Genomic DNA, 21,866 nt, shown 5'->3' on the forward strand with positions numbered 1-21,866 from the left:
AAAACATGTCTCCTCTTCATAAACTGGCAGTATTGACCTAAATAAATGAATGAGTGAATGTTGTTTATAGCACGTCGACACCGTAAATCATGTCAATCTACGTGTTATCGCCGATAATCTGCTTATGTTTTGGGAGTACCCCTAAGTGATCGGATAGGCTGTTCCCACACCTTGTCACTAAGATAGCAGAGAATGGGACTCGAACCCTCGACACCATTGATGGCAGACCAAGGCGTAGCCTATCGGCCACCCGACCCTCTCCCCAAGAGTCGCCTTCTAGGACACGCTAGGAATGAGGCGATGGACACATTCTGCTATCTAACTCTGTACTATTGACCTGTAAAATAATGCACTGTAAAAAATTTATATTTATTTTACATTGTTTCTTGAATTACCTCGCAACGTCCAGGGTTCTAAAGGGTGTGAGGGGATGGCAGAGATGTCCTAGGGGGCAGATGTTCCAGAGGAATAATGTCGGGGGGGGGGGGGGAAACTCTAGGGGTAGATGTCCTTAGGGGGGGTAGATGTCCCGGAGGGGGGGGGCAGATGTCCGGGGGGGCCAAATGTTCGGTGAGTAAAAGTCCGGTGGTAGATGTCCTAGGAGGGAAGATGTTTTCAGGAGGAAATGTCCTGGGGGTAAAAGTCCTAAAAGGGGGGGAGGGTATCGGGGGGGAGATGTCCGGCGGGGGAGATACCCAGGTGGGGTGGGTGGGGGGTATGTCGTGTATTACGTCAATAAAGACTATTTTTAGAACTGGGACGTTTGATTCGTCATTATGCACCACATTTAATTTTGTTTTTTGGACTTCAAAAAGGTTTTCTATAAGGCTCAAAACTGTTAAAATGAATGAATGAATGAATGGTGTTTTATGGCACATCGACATCGTAATAACCTGGTCAATTTGCGCCAATCTATGTGCTATCGGAGTACCCGGAGGAAACCTGCGTGATTGAATAGGCTACTCCCGCACCTTGTCATTGAGGTAGGCGAGAACAGGATTCAAATCTCGAACCCATTGATGACAGACCGACCACCCGACCACCCTCAAAACTGTTAGACTCGTAAAATAGAATTTAATGAGATGATTTAAACTAAAGGCAGAACACTAACACATTTAGAACTTAGAATAAGGCCTTTTTTGAACCAGTTACTTGAAAATTCAAGTTAGTATCTTGAAAATTCAAGTTAGTAACTTGAAAATTCAAGTTAGTATCTTGAAAATTCATGTTAGTATCTTGAAAATTCATGTTAGTATCTTGAAAATTCAAGTTAGTAACTTGAAAATTCAAGTTAGTAACTTGAATAATTGAAAATAGAATAATAAAAAATATATGTGGCCCTATTATGCTTCCGTACTATACAGTGTCTGATCCAGTCTATTTATAGCAGTTTTTTCTCTTCCCACTTTTGCATGAAATTTTTTGTCGAATTTTTGGTCTAGAATCAAAAAAGATATCACTGCCTACAGATTCTTTGACTTGACATACAACAAAATCAAGTGAAATAGTGTCCTCAAGAAGATAACTCCACAAAAAAAACACAGACAGGCGTTTGTCAGCCCCACTAATATGACTACCATTTTGATAGACCTCTTAAGTTTTTAAATTTTCATCAACAGCTTTTTCCTTTATCATATTTACAAACTTTTCATAACTTCGACTGTAAAAGGAGATGAAAACTTCCTAATTTACGATAGAATTTCAATAGGGACTTTTGTGCACAACTTAATATTTTGGAGAATAAAACTTCTTAATTTTGTGTTAAAATCCCTTAAAATCCTCTACCTTAGGGTCGGGCAACTAACTCAATATCTGTGATATATTTTCAAGCTGTATTATGCGGTGTCTGGATAAAACCAGGCTTTAATTTTATAAAAATTATGTGTAGGTGAAATTTACCTTTCGTTATCAAGTACAGCACATGGGTCATTCATTGTATAGACCTCTAAAGGAACGGGAATCAATTATCAGGTCATCCAACAAAAAAATTGACCCGAAATCTTAAAAGGGTTACGTGTTCGGATAAGCAGTTTTGACGTTGAGCTGAAACTTTGAGACAAGGTAATTACACCATTCCTTTATATTTTGGTGCTGAAATATCATATGTACTCAGATTTTTATTTTTGAGACTCTGTTCAATTCGGGATAGTCCCTTTAATGATTCAATCAAGTTTTTAAAAATTTATAAGATAACTTTGTCCTTTATCGATGTTCACAAGCTTAAAAGTCAACAAAGGCAGTAACTTGTCAGGTCTCTATATGCCCACCAGAGGTAAAGTCATCTGTGCTAAATCTAAAATCATTGTCAACAATTCTCACAGAGCAAATTTTAAAAAAAATCTACTATGTAAAATGCATTTGAAATTTATGATCCCATTATTTTGAAATTTAGCATGATTCTAAATCCCATAAGTTTTAATAAAGTTAGGATTCACCATCACAAGATTTCACAGTCAACTTGGCAAAAATTTGATGAGATTTATAGGTCTTTCCTCTAAATTCAGATACCAATAACAACCAATCATTTCCTTGCCTACGATCTATCTTGATATCTTGATTGTACTTTGGCATGACAAAAGTGTATAGAGATGAAACTCACATGATAAAAAGACTATTCCAAACATACATTTATTTTCTGACAAGGCTTTTCTGAACATACATTTTTGTGTAAAAAGAGTTGTTTGTTCCACATCAAGCACACTGATTAAACAGTAGTTACGAACTGAAATTCGAGAGTGATTATCATTCACTGCCTGATAAGAAAGTTAACAAGCCAACAGTGAGACTGATGTCCCTCGCCGAAATCCCAAAATAAATAGCTAGATGACACATATTAATTAATCGCACATTTATTTTTTTCAAAAGTATCGGCCAATCAAACTGTACACTAAGTTTCATCCCTCTCTACCAGATAGAATCAAGATTATCTTCTCCCAAAGCATCGACCAATGAAATTATATATAAATTAGTTCTGCTTAGCTTTAGCTCGAAATGTAAATCATTGAACTCATTTAAGACATAATGAACATCTACATCAAGTTTAACCATTCTACTTCAATTAAAAGCAGAGTTGTTATGTTCCAAAGTCTTGACCAATCTAATTGTGTATCGCTCTGCTTACCCTGAGCAGAAAAAGATCATTATCGAACTTAGTCAAGGTATTGATGTACTGAAACTATACACCAAGTTTCATCACTCTCACTTAAGTAGAACTAAAGTTATCGTGTCCCAAAGCATCAACCAATTAAATTGCTTATCTCTGCTTATCCTAGACAGAAAATGCTCATCTTCGGATTCCATCAAGGCATTGACCTAATAAACACCTACACCAAGTTTGAACATTCTAGCTCAATTACAAGGAGAGTTCTTGTATTCCAAAGTCTCGGCCAATCAAATTGTTATTGCTCTGCTTACCCTGAGCAGAAAATGCTCATTATTAAACATAGTCAAGGTATTGATGTGATAAAACTATACACCAAGTTTCATCACTCTCATTAAATTAGGGGGATCGCGTGGCTAAGTGGGTAAGACACTGGCTCGCTAGCCTGGAGGTCGGGTGTTCGATCCCTGCATTGGCCTGGAAAGTTCATCCAGATTTTCCGGCGTGGTTCCCCCTTGTCAGTGATGCAGGATGGAGGGCCTGACAAGTACAGCTGTCTAGTCCTTCGGATGAGACGAAAAACCGAGGTCCTGTGTATACATTGGAATGTACGTAAAAGACCCCTTGGCAGTTGGAATTCGATATAAGAGTAGGGGATAGTGCCGCTGCCTGGGCAAAATATCCCTCATAGCACACTGTATGGCGTATGCCCGTCTTCATTAGCCCAGTTTAGGAGCAGAACAGTAGGACGTTAAACCCCATTTCATTTCATTTCTCACTTAATTAGAACTAAAGTTATTGTGTCCCAAAGCATCAACCTATCAAATTGCTTATCTCTGCTTAACCTAAGCAGAAAATGCTCATTTTCGAACTCCAGCAAGGCATTGGCCTAATAAACACCTACACCAAGTTTGAACATTCTAGCTCAATTAGAAAGACAGTTATTGTGTCCCAAAATGTGTGACGAGCAGAGGGAGGGACGGACGGACAGACAGACGGCAAACCCATTTTAATAGTCCCCTACTTTCTTCAAAAGGCTGGGGAACAAAAAAAGAAATTGGCCTGTGCATAATGGCATTTATACATGTACATAATAGTGATGGCGTTTATGACTCATGTGCCTTGTACAGGACACTGGAGCACTTGTGGTCATTTTCATGAACTCTGTACCCTTTTTATGTACCCAAGAGCCATACATGTATCAAGTTCACTTCTCAATAAATTTAGACAATCCAACCTGTTTTGTAGATCACACCTTTCAAATTTCTGGCTTTAAGCCTACAATAACATGTTGTGGATATCAGTGATAATTACACAATTCTATGTTGTACAACAGTGAATTATGAAACAGACTCTTTATATGGAAAGGTTAAACTCCACTAATAGTCTAGAAATATTACCATGCCATTTGCAAATATATTTTGTGTTCTAGTGAATTGTAAGATAGAAGATCTAATGATAAACTAATAATTATTGGAGAATAGCAGTGACCAAAGACCAGTATGAGGCCATAGGATACAAACGAAGTACATGTATGCAGGGGTGAGGCTATGGATGCAGCATCTCACCTACATGTACATATTGCATAGGTGTTATGCTGCACCTTATGCCAGGTAACACACGCCTGTTAGAAATAAATGGATCATAAATAAGTTCATTTCCTTAGAAAATCTGACCTTTTTTTTTCAGAACATTAATACGAATTTGGTTGAAATCACTGAAGAAGTTGAAAACATACATTTTAAACCTGGATGAGAGAAATGACTTATTATTACTAGTTCAGTAAATTATGTATTTAATATGTATAAAATCGACTACAGTAATTTGTTTCTAACTGGTATTACGGATGAACAGGTTTCAAATTTTTAACAACTACAAAACCGTGCTGCTTACATTGTCACAAAAAATAAATGAAGATCATACATCACCCCAGTCTTAAACAAATTACATTGGCTCCGTGTTCGAGAAAGGATTAACTTTAAAATCGTATCGTTAACCTATCGACCGATAAGCAAATCCACTCCAGGCCACCTTCAAAATCTTGTATCACTAGATCAGAGTAAAGGCTCATTATTGGATGTACCTACCTATAATTTGAGATCATCTGGATCCACAATTTTTCGATACAGTGCATCAATTGTGTGGAATACACTTCTAGAAAATATCAGACAATGTGATTCTGTGTCGGATTTTAAATCCACTGTGAAAACTTGGTGATTTAGTAACTATCATTAACATTCCAAAGTGAGAACATTTTCTAGTGTCTATATATAGTGGATTGAATAGTTGCGAGATACAAATATGATAATATCATTATTATTATCTGTTTTTCTATACATATAATTCAGAAAATATTACTTTGAATTTAGGTAAACTATATATAAGTATATTAAAATTATCAAATATATAAGTTTATTAGTTCCTACTTTAAATATTGACATCAACCTATATTTACATCCTGTCATTGTAGTTCTTCTTGATATAGTTAAAACAATATCACGTATCATGATAAAATAGAGGAAGGGCAGAAATCAATTCTATGAGTAAACTAAATTTCTTGCAAAATAAAAATTAGGATAACTTGTTAAATTTTATAAATGAATAAAATACAATAATTTTAGATAAATGAGTGTTTAAGTCTTTCATAACACCCACTGTTCTGACCTAATAAACAGTGCCTCTCACCCTAACATACATTATGCAAGAGCTAAATCTGTCTATTGCAGGTCTTTGTTTAATTAGGCCTGAAATGTTATCTAAATTATTAATTAGACATTAATTAACTTATCCAGACCATAATCAACTCTCCATGTCATCACTAGCCTTCGATATTTACTGGATTTGAATCCGATCTGCTGCTCAACACTCATTGATGATTAAATCCAACTTTAGAAATGCTGATGATCGAGGCTAGGCCTAAAATTCAAAAGCTAATATCTCGGTTCAGAGTGGATCAATTTGACTGAAATTTTCTGCAAATTCTCTTTACATTATCTAGTTTTTAACTACTATAGTGAGAACAGCCAGCTCTTTATCTAATTTCCCATAATGTATATTTAAGTAGAATAGTACACGGTATAGACCACTGCTTGGAAATTTTGGTAATCAGAAGAGTCTAGGGTTATTTTGAATCATTTACAATTATGTTATGGGTGAGAGTGATGAAATGAAATGAAATGGGGTTTAACGTCCTACTGTTCTGTTCCGACTGGGCTAATGAGGATGGGCATACACAATGCAGCGTGCTATAAGGGAAATCTTGCCTGGACAGTGGCGTTACAGCCTACTCTCATATCGAATTCCATCTACCAAGGGATCTTTTACATTTTCTCCAATGTGTACATGGCACCTCATTTTTTTCATCCCATCCAAATGACTAGACAGCTGTCCTTGTCAGGCCCTCCATTCTGCACCAATGACAACAGGAAACCATGCTGGAAAATCTCGACGAACTTTCCCGATCAACATCGTGAGCGAACCCACATCCTCCAGGCTAGAGAGCCAGCGTCTGACCCACTTTGCCACCGTGGCTCCCTGGTGAGAGTTATAATGCCTCATTAAATCTAAGAATATTCTGCATGTCAGTTCTTTATATTTTTGTGACAGGGCGTTTCTGACGGGAATGCTAGCCGTAATCCCAGGCATGAAATCCACACACCTCTACTAAGTGAGCCAAAGAGCATTCCCCTCAACCAGTTCAGTATATTTAACCTCAAAACAGCACAAGATAGAAAAATCTCACAGCACACCACATTTTTACATCCCTGGTACATAATGCTCATAGCTAAAGAGAAATGTGGCAAGAACAGTGTGAATTATAGCAGTACAAAAGACATTATTAACATTGTTGTTCAGTACAATAATAATGCTCATGCCAACAATGAAGGAAATATTCTGCATCACCTGTCAAAATACATGAATATCAAGATGTAATAAAAATCTATTCAAAGAAATACAAAGTATATTTTGATAAACTCACAATGTGAACATTATCGCATAAGTAGATGTAGTAAAAACATCAAAAACTTGAATCAGATTTGCATATTGTGTTGTTTCAATTATTTCACATCTGAAAGGAATTTTGTAAATTCTTTTATGATATAAACACTACAACTATTCAATCAATTTATAAACAGAAGCGAGTTTCTTGCACCTAACTCTAGTGTACTTTAGGTCAACAGGAACTCTTGTAAGATACAATAATCATGGCGTACAATATATGTTTATCATTCTGATGTAGACTTATTATTCTGTATTTCAATTCCCACATGTTTTTAATTCAATAATGTGTTTATAATGCAAGATAATTGGGGTATGTTGTGATTGCTTTGGGTGGTAACTCTCATTACATCTAGATGCTGTAATTTTATCATCTGTGTATAATGTATGGGTCAATATATATTTGTAAATAGAGTAAATTAAAGACATATGATGATATCAATTCCTATTGGTGTCATATCTATTGTAAAATGATTATAATTTTCAGATCACATGGATACCTTCCTTCGTTATACTTGGATTAAAGGCTTAATTATTCACCTTTCAGAAGATGTATCTTAGAACTATCTACACGTTTTGTATTTGGGTCGTGGTCTGTAGTCACATGAATCAATACTAAATTTTATGATACAAACGTTTATGACATTTGGATGAAGAACAAATTAACAATCTGTTGCTAAAATTAGACCTAATTTTTAGTCAAGATGAGTGATATAGAGTAAATTCGAGCCTCGTTGTGCCCAAAACATTCCCACCTTGCAATAGCACATGTCGGTAAAATGGTTATATAGAAATGTTGTTAGTTTGAACATTCTACCTTAATTAGGAGAGTTATCATATTCCAAAGTCTTGACCAAATGAAATTGATGCAGAAAATGTTCATGATCAAACATAGTCATGATATTGATATAGTGAAACTACATGTATATACCAAGTTTCAATTAGAATAAAAGTTATCGAGGTCCAAAGTCTTGACCAATCAAATTACTTATAACTCTGCTTAACCTGAGCAGAAAATACTTATTATCGAACTTAGTCCAGGTATTGATGTTGTGGTAGTGTCGCCCAATGTGCATAGAGAATTTCAAACATGTCGCCCAAACTCATCAATTTGTCTACTTGCTTGGCGTAAGCGAGCCAATCAACTATCGCGCGCGTGCATGCTTCGACTATAAAACTGTGCGCGTATCATTCATCTGGGGAGTTTCAGTTAGCAACTCCCTAGGTAAGGTAACCTTATCAAACGTAAGACACAGACTGGTTGCCAGAGTCGATAATCGCCTCATATCAACCAGATGGTGTTGATTTTCATTTTTTTTTCATATATTTGGGCTAGATTGTTTGAGCGCATTTCTTACTCTTAGATAATAGTTCTAATTTGGCTTTGGGGAAAAATAGTATAATTTATATCTACTTCTCGCTTCGCTGTGGGGAGCACGGAATCGATCCACGTACTTAACCATATTGGAATTTGGTCAGTTGATTCGTGAAGAAAAATTCGGTGATTTCGATTTTAATGGTGTTATAGCAGTTTAGACATTGCGTTCTACTCTGGGGATATAGGCATTGCGACCTCTTCACTTGATTCGTGAGGAAGAATTTGGTGATTTCGTTTTTAATGCTATTCTAGTAGTTTAGACATTGCGTTCAGTGATTTCCTTTTTAATTGTAGGTTAATGTGCTGTACCGGATGGATGAATCGATTCACCACAGTGGGTTAATTCATTCCGTTTTCTGAGAAATAGATTTTGGCGTATAAATTTCATGATTTCTGTTTGGTATTTCGGGCAAATTAATCATTTGAGAAATTAAGGGCACATGTCACATTTCCAGAATCCATTGTTGTTTAATTTATAATAATAAGTATCAAATTATATCTTGTTTATTATTTGTTTCATGTCATTAGCTGCCACTGCATCCAGTATCCGAACCCTGTCCTACAACAATGTAATGAAACTATACATCAAGTACATCAATCTCACTCAGTTACAATATAAGTTATTGTGTCACAAAGCATTGACCTATCTAATTGCTTAACTCTGTTTAGCCAAAGCAGAAATTGTCCATCATCAGATCAAAATAGCTATTTCTTTATTGATACAACTGACAAAAAAATCTCTCTGACATAAGGAATATAGTCTACCGATTAACTTGCTGGTGGTCCAAGTATTTATCATAGAAATCGTGTAGAAACTAATTTAGTAGTCATAACATTAGAAAGTAAGTGATTGGCAGACGTCAGTCTACAGAAGTAAAACTATCCTACTAGACCAATCTGACTGTATGCTATTGAAGTTGTAAACCTAATCCTCCTTTCCTTTTTTTATCCATTCTGCAAAATGTTTTGAGTTTTCAGGTTTCTTTACAGTTTAAGCTTTCAGAATTAATAAGCCAAATAAAATAATGACATTGTTACATACATGTATCTAATCGTGGATCAACACCAATTGACTCATTTCTGTAACTAATATACTGTACATCCGTTTCAACAGGAATTGATCTTTGATTCAACACTTTATCATGTGTGTCAAAACTCAAATATAAATACTGTATATTTATAATGATTCATATCAATCAATTAGTCAACTGTTTTATATAATTCAAAGATAATATTATTCATTTTTAATCAAGTTTTATTAAAAATAAGGAAACCATTGTCACATTTATAATACAATAAGATGCATAAATTCTGATTATAGGGGGAGGGTAGGACATATAAAGGACAGGCAGTAGAATCCAAGATAAATCTGGGAAAATAGTGCCTATAAATGTTTAGGGAATATGGAAAGGGAAATCTGGAAAAAGAGTGCCCATAAAGGTTTAAGGAATATGGAAATTTTGTTTTTTAAGATACTGTAGCCCTACCTACACTGCACATAATGAAAAGATAGGCAAAGAAACATATGGTTTGACGTGATCAAGGGCCATAACTCTGGCAGTAATTATCAGAAATCATTGAAAATGAATAGTCAATCGGATATTAACTTTATCCTCTAAAGCATCCATCAGATTTTTCAAAGTGATCAAGGGCCATATAACACCAGTAATAATTATCAGAAAGAAATGGGGTTTAATGTCCACTCGACGAGGACAGACCTTCTGATTTCATGCTCATGCGCATGCATTAAATTTGAAGTCATCGGATAATCACCTTAGTCTCTTGAGCATCCACAAGCAATAGTGGACGACAGACCGTATTTCATCATATTTCAATGTGGCACTCGTCGGACCGGCAGTTTCTGCAGATATGAGTCACTTGAGCGACACAGCAAAGCACTGTAAAGTGGCAGAAATGCAGATTAGTGTTTTTAACAGATTCTGTCAAGAAATAGATGTAAGAAGAGAGAAAAGTAGAAAAGGTAAAGTAGCTTTTGTAAAATATAATAAAAAAAAACATTCTGCTTCTCCATATCTTATTATGTGCGTGTATTGTAGCACAAAAGCAAAACATGGTTAAACTTAATCCCAATTTCAATCATGCCAAACAGACAGATGAGAGCAAATGAGTGGAAAACTCTTTGTGTTATTGTCTGGATGTTTTTCTTTCAAATCTTTTCATGGAAATACAGCAGAGGTTGAGTTACAAATAGTAAAAACAGAAATGGATGCCATCTACCACACCTCAAGATGTCAATCAAATAGAAATAAAGGCTTTTGAAGTATTATGTATTCTACACACAGAGGTGTAGTCACACATTTCTTTTCTTTTTTTGAAATAAAGATACCCTCATCCTTTGCTTCATCAATGCTTAGATTTAAACCAAGAAAATTAATTTGTCAATAATCAAGCCATTTCAGTTGTGCCTGCTGATCTAGTCATCATCATCAATGTTCGTATCTAAACCATGAAGATAAATTTGTCTATATAGGAGGCAGACCACCATTAAATTTCATCATCTCGGTACCCACGAATTGTAGTTCGTCTATTTATAGCAATTCTCTCTCTCTCTCTTTTCTCCCCTTTTGCATGCCCATTTTTGTTGACTTTTTGGTCTAGAATGGACGAAGAGGGTTTGAATTAACATTTTCTGCCAAGTTTTGGTAAATATTCATGATTTTGAGGCGGAAGGATAAGAGGGTTATCAGGTTAGCTACGGCGATGTGTACGGCAACTAGTTACATGTTTTTAGTATGCTTCTTCAAGTTTGTGTATCTCAAAATTTTGGTGGTCAACCTCATACAAATTTTAGTGCAAAGACATGACCATTTGTTCCTCTGTCTGTAGTGAAAAGCATTCAGCCCAACGAAAATTTGGGGAAAAGTTGGAGGTGGGCAAAGAGGCCAGAATTAACATTGAAGTCGATGGGGAAATTAATGGTGGTCTGCCTCCATAATCATTTTACCGGTTGTCTTATAGATAAAGCTGTCTATATTTTGCTTTAAACAATACTAAGTCTAATGACTGGCTACAAATTGCTGTCTTCTAGTATTATTTGTTGGACAAAATATATATACCAAGATGACCACCAACCCCACCTCCTTAGTTTTTTCTAAAAAAATAATCCATTTCATATTGATATCATACATGTACTTGTTAGAAGCAGACGTTAAGACCCACAAATGAACAATTATAATATATATATTTCATCGATTTGATGGCACAAATACTTTCACATTTATCTGATTTAGCATACATAAGAAGACTGAGAATTTTGGGGATGAATCATCATGTTATTTTGTTGATTTGTGTCTGCTAATATTATGGTTAAGAGATTAGGCCTATTTATCTAACCGTCATTTTTTGTTCCATATTATAAAATAATAATTTTTAAGCCTGTTAATTAATTGTCTATAATTTAAGAGTTTATTATAGGTCTTCCTTTAATACTGTATAGTATTGTTACCAGTGAACAAGCTCTATATAATTAAATAAGTGGTCTACCTACTATTCTACTAATAAATAAATTGTTGAGTAATTACTTAGTTACAAGTAGGCCTAAATGTATATCTCAACATTATATATAAAAACTTGAAAGTTGAAAGATATTAATGTTGACAAACAAATTAGCATATAACAAGTAATAAAATCAAACCTTAATATTTAAATCAAGCAAGTCAAGTCCTTCCTCATCCATCCTCTGACGTCATTCGAGTACTCATTTTTAAGTGGAATTTTTCTAGAAACACTTTTAAGTTCAACATTGTTCAAAATTATTTAACTTAAAGGGACTATCCCGATTTGAACAGAGTCTCAAAAATAAAAATCTGATTACGCACGAAATTTAAGCGCCAAAATATAGAGGAATGGTGTATTTACCTTGTTTCAAAATTTCAGCTTAAATATTGATTCGTTTGGACGTGAATGTCAAAATTGCTTATCCGGACCAGTAACCCTTTTAAGATTTCGGGTCAATTTTTTCGTTGGGTGACCTGATAATCGACCCCCATTCCTTTAGAGGTCTATACAATGAATGACCCATGTGTTGTACTTGATAACGAAAGGTAAATTTCACCTACACATTATCTTTATAAAATAAAAGTCTGGTTTTATCCAGACACCGCATAATACAGCTTGGGACACCGGTCTCCATTTCCAGATAAAGACTGATGGGTTTAAGTTGTTTGAAAACGTATCACATATGTTGAGTTAGTTGCTTGGCCCTAAGGTAGACGATTTTAAGGGATATTAACACAAAATTAAGCAGTTTTATTCTCCAAAATATTATCGGGATTGGCCCTTTAATTTCGTATTTCATTAACAACTTACAACTAGGTGTCCCACATCAAAAGTCATTTGAACACAAATAATACAGACTAAAGATGGCTTAAAGGAGCCATCTACTGTAAGGTTAATTTAATGATAATTCTGTCTCACAGTCCTGCACGTGTACCTTAAGCCGTGTGATAAGCTTTGGAAAATAACAATGTTCAGTTGAATCTTACCTTTTCACCAATTTCTAATTCTGTTGTTCAAAAGAATATTTTGTCTTTCCTGAAGTTTCTCTCTTTGTTGGTCTGATGTTTGGTTAGGTGAAATCTTCAAGTTGATCTGCTTTACTGGTAATATTCTACAGAATTGTCTGCCTGATAACAATTCATCGGGAGACAGTATGTCTTTAGATAAAGGCGTTAATCTGTAATTCAGCAAGGCTAGATTAGCATCTTGATAGGATTCTAGAGCTTTGGTGAGAAGTTTCTTAACTATATATACCAATACTTCTCTTGGCTTGACCATTACTGGCGGGATATCTCGAACTACTTGTATGATGTTGTAATTCTCACAGAAAGTTTGGTAGAGTTGACTGGTATACTGTGGACCATTATCAGACATAATTGTCTCTGAGATACCATACTCTGTGATGATAAACTTTGTGTGTGCAACCAGACTATCTACTGACATAGTTTCTTAGAAACTTAGAGAAGTAGTCGACTATAATCAAGTAGTGCTTCTACTTGAAATCAAAAATACCTGTTTCAATCTTCTTGAATAAATATCGAGGTGTTTCATGTGGAAGTAGTGGCTCAGTCGATTGGAAAGGTTGATGAGTCTGACATGTTGAACATGATGATACCGTCTGTTTAATATGATTCCTGGCCAGACTACAGATTGACGTGCCCTAAGCCTAAGGATACATTTATCAATACCTAAATGACCTTGGTGAAGTATGGATAACAACTTGTCCCTTACTGATGAAGGCATAACTAGTCGATCACATTTGTAGATTAAGCCATCTTCTACTGATAGATCTTCACAGATATTCCAGTATTCTAACATATCTAGTGGACATTCACCTCTGTCATCCGGCCATCCATCTATAATAGTTTTCTCAAGTGTTTGAAGAGTCTGATCTTCTTTAGTGAGTGTTCTGAGTTGATCTATCATTGTGGGAGATGTGTTCAATGAGCTGGTTATTTAATCCACGGTATATGAATTTCAGGCAAGTCGTCATCTTCATCTTTACTCTTACAGATTGTTTGATCTACACGACTAAGAGCATCCACAATGACGTTGAACTTTCCAAAGAGATATTCAACAGTTACATCATACTTTGTAGTTCTAAGTAAGAGTCTTTGAAGTCGTGGACTTACTATACCTCTGTTCAGCTTCTGAGTGACCTGGATTTATAACAAATAGGCTTGTCTTCTAGAAGAAATGTTGCTCCAAGTCCTTGAGTGCTAGCGTCACATTGGATTACGTTGGGGTTTTTTTTTAGGATTGTAATATGCTATGGTTGATAAATCAGCTATTTCTTGATTGACAACTTTGAACAATGTTTGATGTTCTGGATACCATTTGAAAATAACATTCTTCTTGATGAGATTTAGGGGGTCACGGTGGCTAAGTGGGTAAGATGCTGGCTCGCTAGTCTTGAGGTCAGGTGTTCGATCCCTGCATTGGCTGAGAAAGTTCATCCAGATTTTCTGTCGCGGTTCCCCCTTGTCAGTGATGCAGGACGGAGGGTCTGACAAGGACAGTTGTCTAGTCATTCGGATGGGATGAAAAACTAAGGTACTGTGCACGTAAAAGATCCCTTAACAGTTGGAATTGGGTGCTGATAAGTGTTGCTAACACAGGACTGTATCTGTTCAGATAATTGACCAAGGAATGATTGGAGATCTTCTTTACTAGTAAGAGAGTGCATGTTAATTATATCACTAACTTTGTTAGGATCTGGCTTCAGACCTTCTGTTGTCCGAATATAACCGAAAACCATAGTCTCTTTGACCTTGAGTTGAACTGGATTAAATTACAATCATGTTCAGTCTCGGTCTTGCCGAACACGAAAATATCATCTGAAATATATCTTGACTTACGGTGAGACCGAAGGGAAGTCTTTCGAATTTGTAGCGGCCAAAGGGTGTTGAAAACGTAGTGAGCAGGGAGCTTTCTTCATCAAGCTTTAACATCCAGTATCCACCGCGAGCATAAAGAAGTGAAAAAATTTTGACATCTATGACCTTTTCGGGATGATATCATCAATCGTTCTAGTACAATAGTGTTCTCTCTGGATACACTGGTTGAGATCATGAGGATCTAGGCAGATACGTTAATCTTTACCATTGTCTTTTTCTACTATGACATAGGAATTAACCCATTTCGTTGGCTTCGAAACTTCAGAAATTACACCAATGTGCTCCATTCGTTGTAATTCACTCTTGAACTTATCTTGCAGATTAATGTTGACAGTGCATGGAGGATTTACCACTGGCTTTTCATCGTTTCTAAGATGAATATGATATGATTCTCCTGGGAATAAACCAATACCAGTAAATGTTTCTTTATAATCTTCTAATAAAGAGTCTCTTGTGATTTTAGATCTGATCTTTTCCTTATTGCGTTTTGAAACAACTATGAAGACCTAGAATTGCAGGACCATTACCATTCGTAATGTTGAATATAACTGGATATGCTTTATTTTTGTGTTGAATATAGAGCATAGCTACCTAAGTTGTTAATTTTTGTTCCACCATATCTTGTAAGGAATGCTGTAGGAGGATCTAATTTGTGGTGTGATGGATATAACCGTCTATAGGTTGATAATGGAATGATATCTGTCTCAGCACCAGTGTCAAGTTGGAATATTACCGATTTATGATGTTGAAATCTTCTAGTAATTGATACAGAAAAGTTCTGTAAAACTTTAGAAGGTTTCTTCTGACCCTGATCATCGAGAGTGTTAATCCCTTTGGTTCTTCAGCACTTCCAACAGTGTGAATCTTACTTCAAGTTTGTGTAGATGATTTACAAACACTGGCGAAATGACCAAATTTTCTGCACTTTTGGCACTGTTTATTACTAGCTGGACATTTCAATCTGGGATATGATGATGATGATGATTCACCACAATACTGGCATGGATGTGATGAAGAGTCTCGACTGTGTGATGATAATGGGCGATCATGAAATGATTTCAAACAGTTAACGAAAATATCAGATGACTGGCTTGTGTAGATGAGTGATGAGTGATGTTTGATACCAGTACCTTATTTCGCTGATAGCTAACCGACTGAATTTTGATGAAAACTATCTTTAACGAACAAACCTTTTCAATGAATGGTTGCAAATGTCCCTTTTAATGATTATCTCACTAATCCCAGTTCTGTCACCATGTCGTATTGTTTGTACAGGTTCAAAGGAACAAATGTGTTTCTAGAAAATAAGGTATGTTTTATTAGGCAGCCATGTTGCCACGGAAACTCCCCGTGCACAGTGATAGAATATAATATCAGCATGTGCTATAAATATTAACATAGGATATACCAAGGTATTGAGGTATTTACTGGAACCAAACAGATTTAAAGTGACTTTAGCCAATACTGTGACAATTATGTTGAAAGTAATTGACAGCTGATATATGTATATTGCATACAAATTCTGTTTTTTCTTGGAAAAGGTAACCCCTCGTGAAGGAATCCAACATAGCCAATATCATAAACTCAGCGTGATGCTTTATCACTTATATAACCTCCGATTCATGCATTATCACACACCTTAGTATCATGTTTTATCACTCACATAACCTCAGAAGTTGATTCATGCTCAGATTCATGCTTTATATGCTTCCAGAATTGTGTTTTGTCTCTCTCATACCCCCAGATTCATGTTCTATCTCTCTCATACCCCCAGATTCATGTTCTATCTCTATCATACCCCCAGATTCATGTTCTATCTCTCACATACCCACTAATTCATTTTTTATCTCTGTCATACCCCCAGGGCCCAGATTCATGTTCTATCTCTAACATACCCACAGATTCATGTTTTATCTCTAACATACCCACAGATTCATGTTTTATCTCTAACATACCCACAGATTCATGTTTTATCTCTAACATACCCACAGATTCATGTTTTATCTCTGTCATACCCTCAGGTCCCAGATTCATGTTTTATCTCTGTCATACCCTCAGGTCCCAGATTCATGTTTTATCTCTGTCATACCCTAAGATTAGTGCTTTATCCCTATCATAGCCTTGGCCTACATGAAGTAAAGTCAAATAACTGCTGTTATTTTCTATACAGTTATACCTAACCCAAACTGCTTGTTTGCTGCATGTGGTGGACAGATTCTGGTATCTAAACACAGTAACATTTAAATAATGGTTTTTGAGTCTTAGGGAATCAAATAAACAGGGGCATACATATGTTTTGGGGGGTGTTTAGCAAAAATGAGACCACCTGATGCACAAGCCGAGCACCACAGGTGTGAGCTTTCTAGGGGGGTCTGGGGTCATGCTCCCTCTGAGAAAGTTTTGAATCTAGAGTCCTTGAAATGCCCTTCCTGGATTTTGCAGAATTTTTATAGTCAGAAAACACTTACAACATGGAGTACTACGCATGGGAATTCATTTTATTTATTAAGAATTTTGCAAGAATGTACAAATTATGTGAATCTGTGAAAACTTATAAAAGTGATAATTACATCATTTACATGGACCTATATCTTCAATTTGTTGTTGTGGTGAATATATATCAATTAGCAAAGATATGAGTATGTCCTCATATTTTCATCAAGCGTCCGTGCTTAGTCAAGTGTGACCACTGATCGACAATTTTGTTAAGATTGATCACGTCCGTCAGGTCAAGCTCACACGCAAGAGTCAATAGTTGCCTGTCCAACCTCGTGGGTTTTCTCTGGGTCCACCGGTTTCCTCCCACTGCTAAAGACCCCTGCACAAGCGAATTATTGAAATAAAATTAAACCATATGTTAGTCCCGAAATGACCTAGTTTGTCTCGAGTGAACCTTAAACCCCATATCTCTCTCTCTCTCTCTCTCATTTGAAAAACTGAAGTGTATTGTGATATCTACGAAGGCCCATTAGTGCCAAACCCAAAAAAATATTAATCCGTTTGAACGAGTTAGTATCAGGTTTGAACGAATTGGTATCTGGTTTGAACGAATTAATTATCTCTTTTGAACAAATTAATTATCTCGTTAGTATCTCGTTTAAACGAGTTAGTATCTGATTTAAATTAATTAGTATCTCATTTGAACAAATTAATTATCTCGTTTGAACGAATTAATCATCTTGTTTGAACGAATTAATCATCTCCTTTGAACGAATTAATTATCGCGTTTGAACGAATTAATCATCTTGTTTGAACGAATTAATCATCTTGTTTGAACGAATTAATCATCTCGTTTGAATGAATTAATCATCTCGTTTGAACGAATTAGTATCTCGTTTGAACGAATTAGTATCTCGTTTGAACGAATTAGTATCTCGTTTGAACAAATTAATTATCTCGTTTAAACGAGTTAGTATCTCGTTTAAACGAGTTAGTATCTCGTTTGGGCGAATTAATTATCTCATTTGAACAAATTAATCATCTCGTTTGAACGAATTAAGATTTTCAATGTTACAGAAGCGTGGGAGGGACATGCAGAAATTGTGTATAAGTGAAGATAATGTTATTTAATACATAAGTTCTTTACTATTTCTAACGTTACCGTCAGTAGAAGGAACTACATTTATGAGAATGAGAATTAGTACAGAATATGTTGGAAGTTATCCACGTTTTTAAAAGCCGAATATGTTTAATGTTAGCGTGAATTAGCCACAACATCGTAGTGATGTCATTGTTTTATGACATGTATATGCTTAAACAGGCATTATGCAATGAGCTAAATCTGCCTATTGCAGGTCTTTGTTTAGGCCTTAAATGTTATATAAACTATTCATTAGACATTTATTAACATATTCAAGAAGATTAGAATGGTTCGGCCATTTAATAATTTAATTGAAAAATGGTAAAGCAGGGCTAAACCTCGAACAACCAGTACGGTGGTTACATTCCGTGCACACATCTTGTCAAACCTTCAAAGGCTGATATCGTCGCTCAGAATAAAGTAATTTAATGAAAATTTCAATATATTCCTTTTGCATTATCTATTTTTGAACTATTATAGCAAGAACGACCAGCTCTTTATCTAAATCTTACATAAAGTATCATTAATAATGTAGTTCTCTCTACTGACGCTAACGCTAGAATTAGTAAAGAACCTACGTGTATTAAATCATATTATCTTTATTTGAAACACAATTTCTGCATGTCCCTTCCATGCTTCTGTACAATCGAAATTTTAATTCGTTCAAACGAGATAATTAATTCATTCAAACAAGATACTAACTTGTTCAAACAAGATAATTAATTCGTTCAAACGAAATGAAATGTTGTTTAATGGCACGTCAGCTCCATCCGGGCTATATTGCGCCAAAAATATGGTGAATTTAATGAGACAAATTAAAACAACAGGGATGAATTTATATATGTAAATAAAAACAAATATCACAGAAAATATAATTAAAAATAAATATATCAATTCCTTTACATATATAAATATTCAAAACGCAATATATGATAAATATATACAATTAAAATTTTGAATAAAAGTTTGTCTCTTTTAAAAATGCTAGCAATTTATCATAAAGCTCCGGCTGAACAAACAAGATATTTATTCGTTAAATTGAGATAATTAAATTGTTCAAATGAGATACCAATTCGTTCAAATGAGATAGTAACTCGGTCAAACGTGATAATTAATTCATTCAAACAAGATAATTAATTCGTTCAAACGAGATACTAACTTGTTCAAACGAGATAATTAATTCGTTCAAACGAGATACTAACTCGTTCAAACGAGATACTAACTCGTTCAAACGAGATAATTAATTTGTTCAAACGACAAAATTAATTTGTTCAATCGAGATACCAATTCATTCAATCGAGAAACTAATTTGTACAAACGAGATACTAACTCATTCAAACGGATTAATATTTTTGTTTGTTTGGTACTAATGGGCCTTCGTAAATATCTAATCAAACCAATGAAATGTATACATATATTAAGTATTTGGGATTTTTCCCTTCTATTTTGGCATTATTTGTTTAGCTCATTAATTCATTTAGTCGCTGATACATAATTTTGAGATTGATCTTTTTTTTTCCTGACAAAAATATGCTACGATTTTAAATTAAAAATGACAATTTGGCATAAAGAATGGAATATTATCAAATATCTATATAACTTATTATGATGCATGTTGAAATAATGGTGGATTTGAGTGGGTTTAGGTAAATCGTACTACCCCAATAACATAACAAATATCCCAGACACTAGTATCAGTCCAGACAATAAGATATATAAATAGGCTATTATTAAAAGATTATTATGCATTTACAGTTAAAATCATAATAAAAATCTACCTTTTGAAAAACAAAAATACAAACAAACCATAGACAATTCCATTAAAATAATGAAGCAGGCAGCATAAAAAAATAACAGAAAGTTAGACTATCTGGGGTGCTAAGAAAGAAGTCTTTGTATTATGTCTATATAAACAGATTCATTATCTTGCGATTTTCGTTTTTAATTCGTATCAAAATAAACAACTGATTGTTATTAGTTGTTACGGTCCACGATATACATCTAAAATATTCCTATAAAAATGTCTTTACATATTTATGGAAATGTGGTTACTAATTATTGACTTATAAAAGTTAAAAAAAAAAACCCCAACAATTTTTTGCATTAATCCACATTTCGGCATTGAAGTTCATAACTTATAGTCTGTTATAGCTTTAATCCGTATAGCTTAATATCCTTACGGACAAAGAAAGATGTGGTACTATGTATAAATACGTCAATAAACTATAGTAGATTACCTGTTTTATAATTGTCCAGGATATGTCTCCGTGGATGCCATGTAGAATTCCAGCAAGACTGAGAATCGCGGGAATACTGATTGCTACAGGATCACATGACACATACCACGTGTTCTGATTTCATCAAAGTGCAATCCGTACGAAAGCAGTCACCTTCAATACCAATCTTTCAATCATTCAATATAAACTAAATATCACAAACGTCAGGTAATCAAACCTTTTACTTTTTAGGTTGTTTTTGAAAGTAAAAATACTACTTGTGTTTTGGTAACCTTTTCTCTGGTCAAAGATAACCAAACTTATTTTCAGAAAGTAGACTAACCCATTAATGATTAACACACAGACCACCGAACATTATCAGTATGATGCCGCATAGTATACTGTTTCCTGCTTACTTGATATGCAGACAAATTAAAGTACGCATCGACCAAATAATACATCCTGGTTACTGTCTGGGTGTCGACCTGCCTTTTCTAGTGGCACATATATATTAACTTCCCTATCTCTAAATTATTCACTTTCTCTACAAATTCCCACGTTTTTTTTTACTACAAGTCATAGAATAGTGTTATCCTGGCTGAGGAGAAATAACATTATTACTGTGTATCAAATCTCACTCTCCTTGGATTTATTCTATTCTAGATAAAACATTTGGTTCCCTGATACCAGAAAAAGGCTACTGACTATTGCTATCGATATGGCACGTGTCTAAGCATTACATCAAATCCTTTCAAAGTAAACGGTATATTTGCTGCCAACCCATCTGGTTCTGAAATAATCAAAGACTAACTGTATCTCAGCTTAAATTTTACACCATTTAGTACCCCACTACTCAATTTATTAATTGATATTTCTGTAAATTATTGATATATAGGAAAAACTTGGCTGTGATATCACCCATGGTGGAAGTGGACATTAAGCTTCAAGGAAGGAAGGAATGAACAAACTTACTTAATCGATGGGATGTCCTTGATATCTTAGTCCTGAAAACAATTTGTGGGTTCTCCTATGTCAGACATTTTATTTCCCCATTCTACACACAGGGAACTATCTACTCTACTTCAAGAATAGATCTCTGCCCTAAATGGCTGCCATATCCAACAATTGGTATACTGATTTGAAATATACTTAGTGTTTTCGACTAAAATCGTTGATT

General features: G+C 35.0%; 1 protein-coding gene across 2 annotated transcripts in view; it reads right to left on the reverse strand.

Moving 5' to 3' along the window:
• The window catches only part of LOC130013543 (hepatocyte growth factor receptor-like), an 86,619-nt gene extending 65,573 nt beyond the window's left edge, over positions 1 to 21,046 (reverse strand). Inside the window, exon 1 of one of the 2 annotated variants that reach the window (XM_056102169.1) lies at positions 20,711 to 21,018. The gene's annotated coding sequence lies outside the window, so the exon portion shown is untranslated. Of the gene's footprint in view, positions 1 to 20,710 lie in introns of both variants that reach the window. The other variant, XM_056102170.1, reaches the window with a different exon arrangement.
• Positions 21,047 to 21,866: the final 820 nt, after the last annotated feature.

The sequence above is a fragment of the Patella vulgata genome, chromosome 7 (genome assembly GCF_932274485.2).
Source record: "Patella vulgata chromosome 7, xgPatVulg1.2, whole genome shotgun sequence".
NCBI classification, from domain to species: domain Eukaryota; kingdom Metazoa; phylum Mollusca; class Gastropoda; family Patellidae; genus Patella; species Patella vulgata.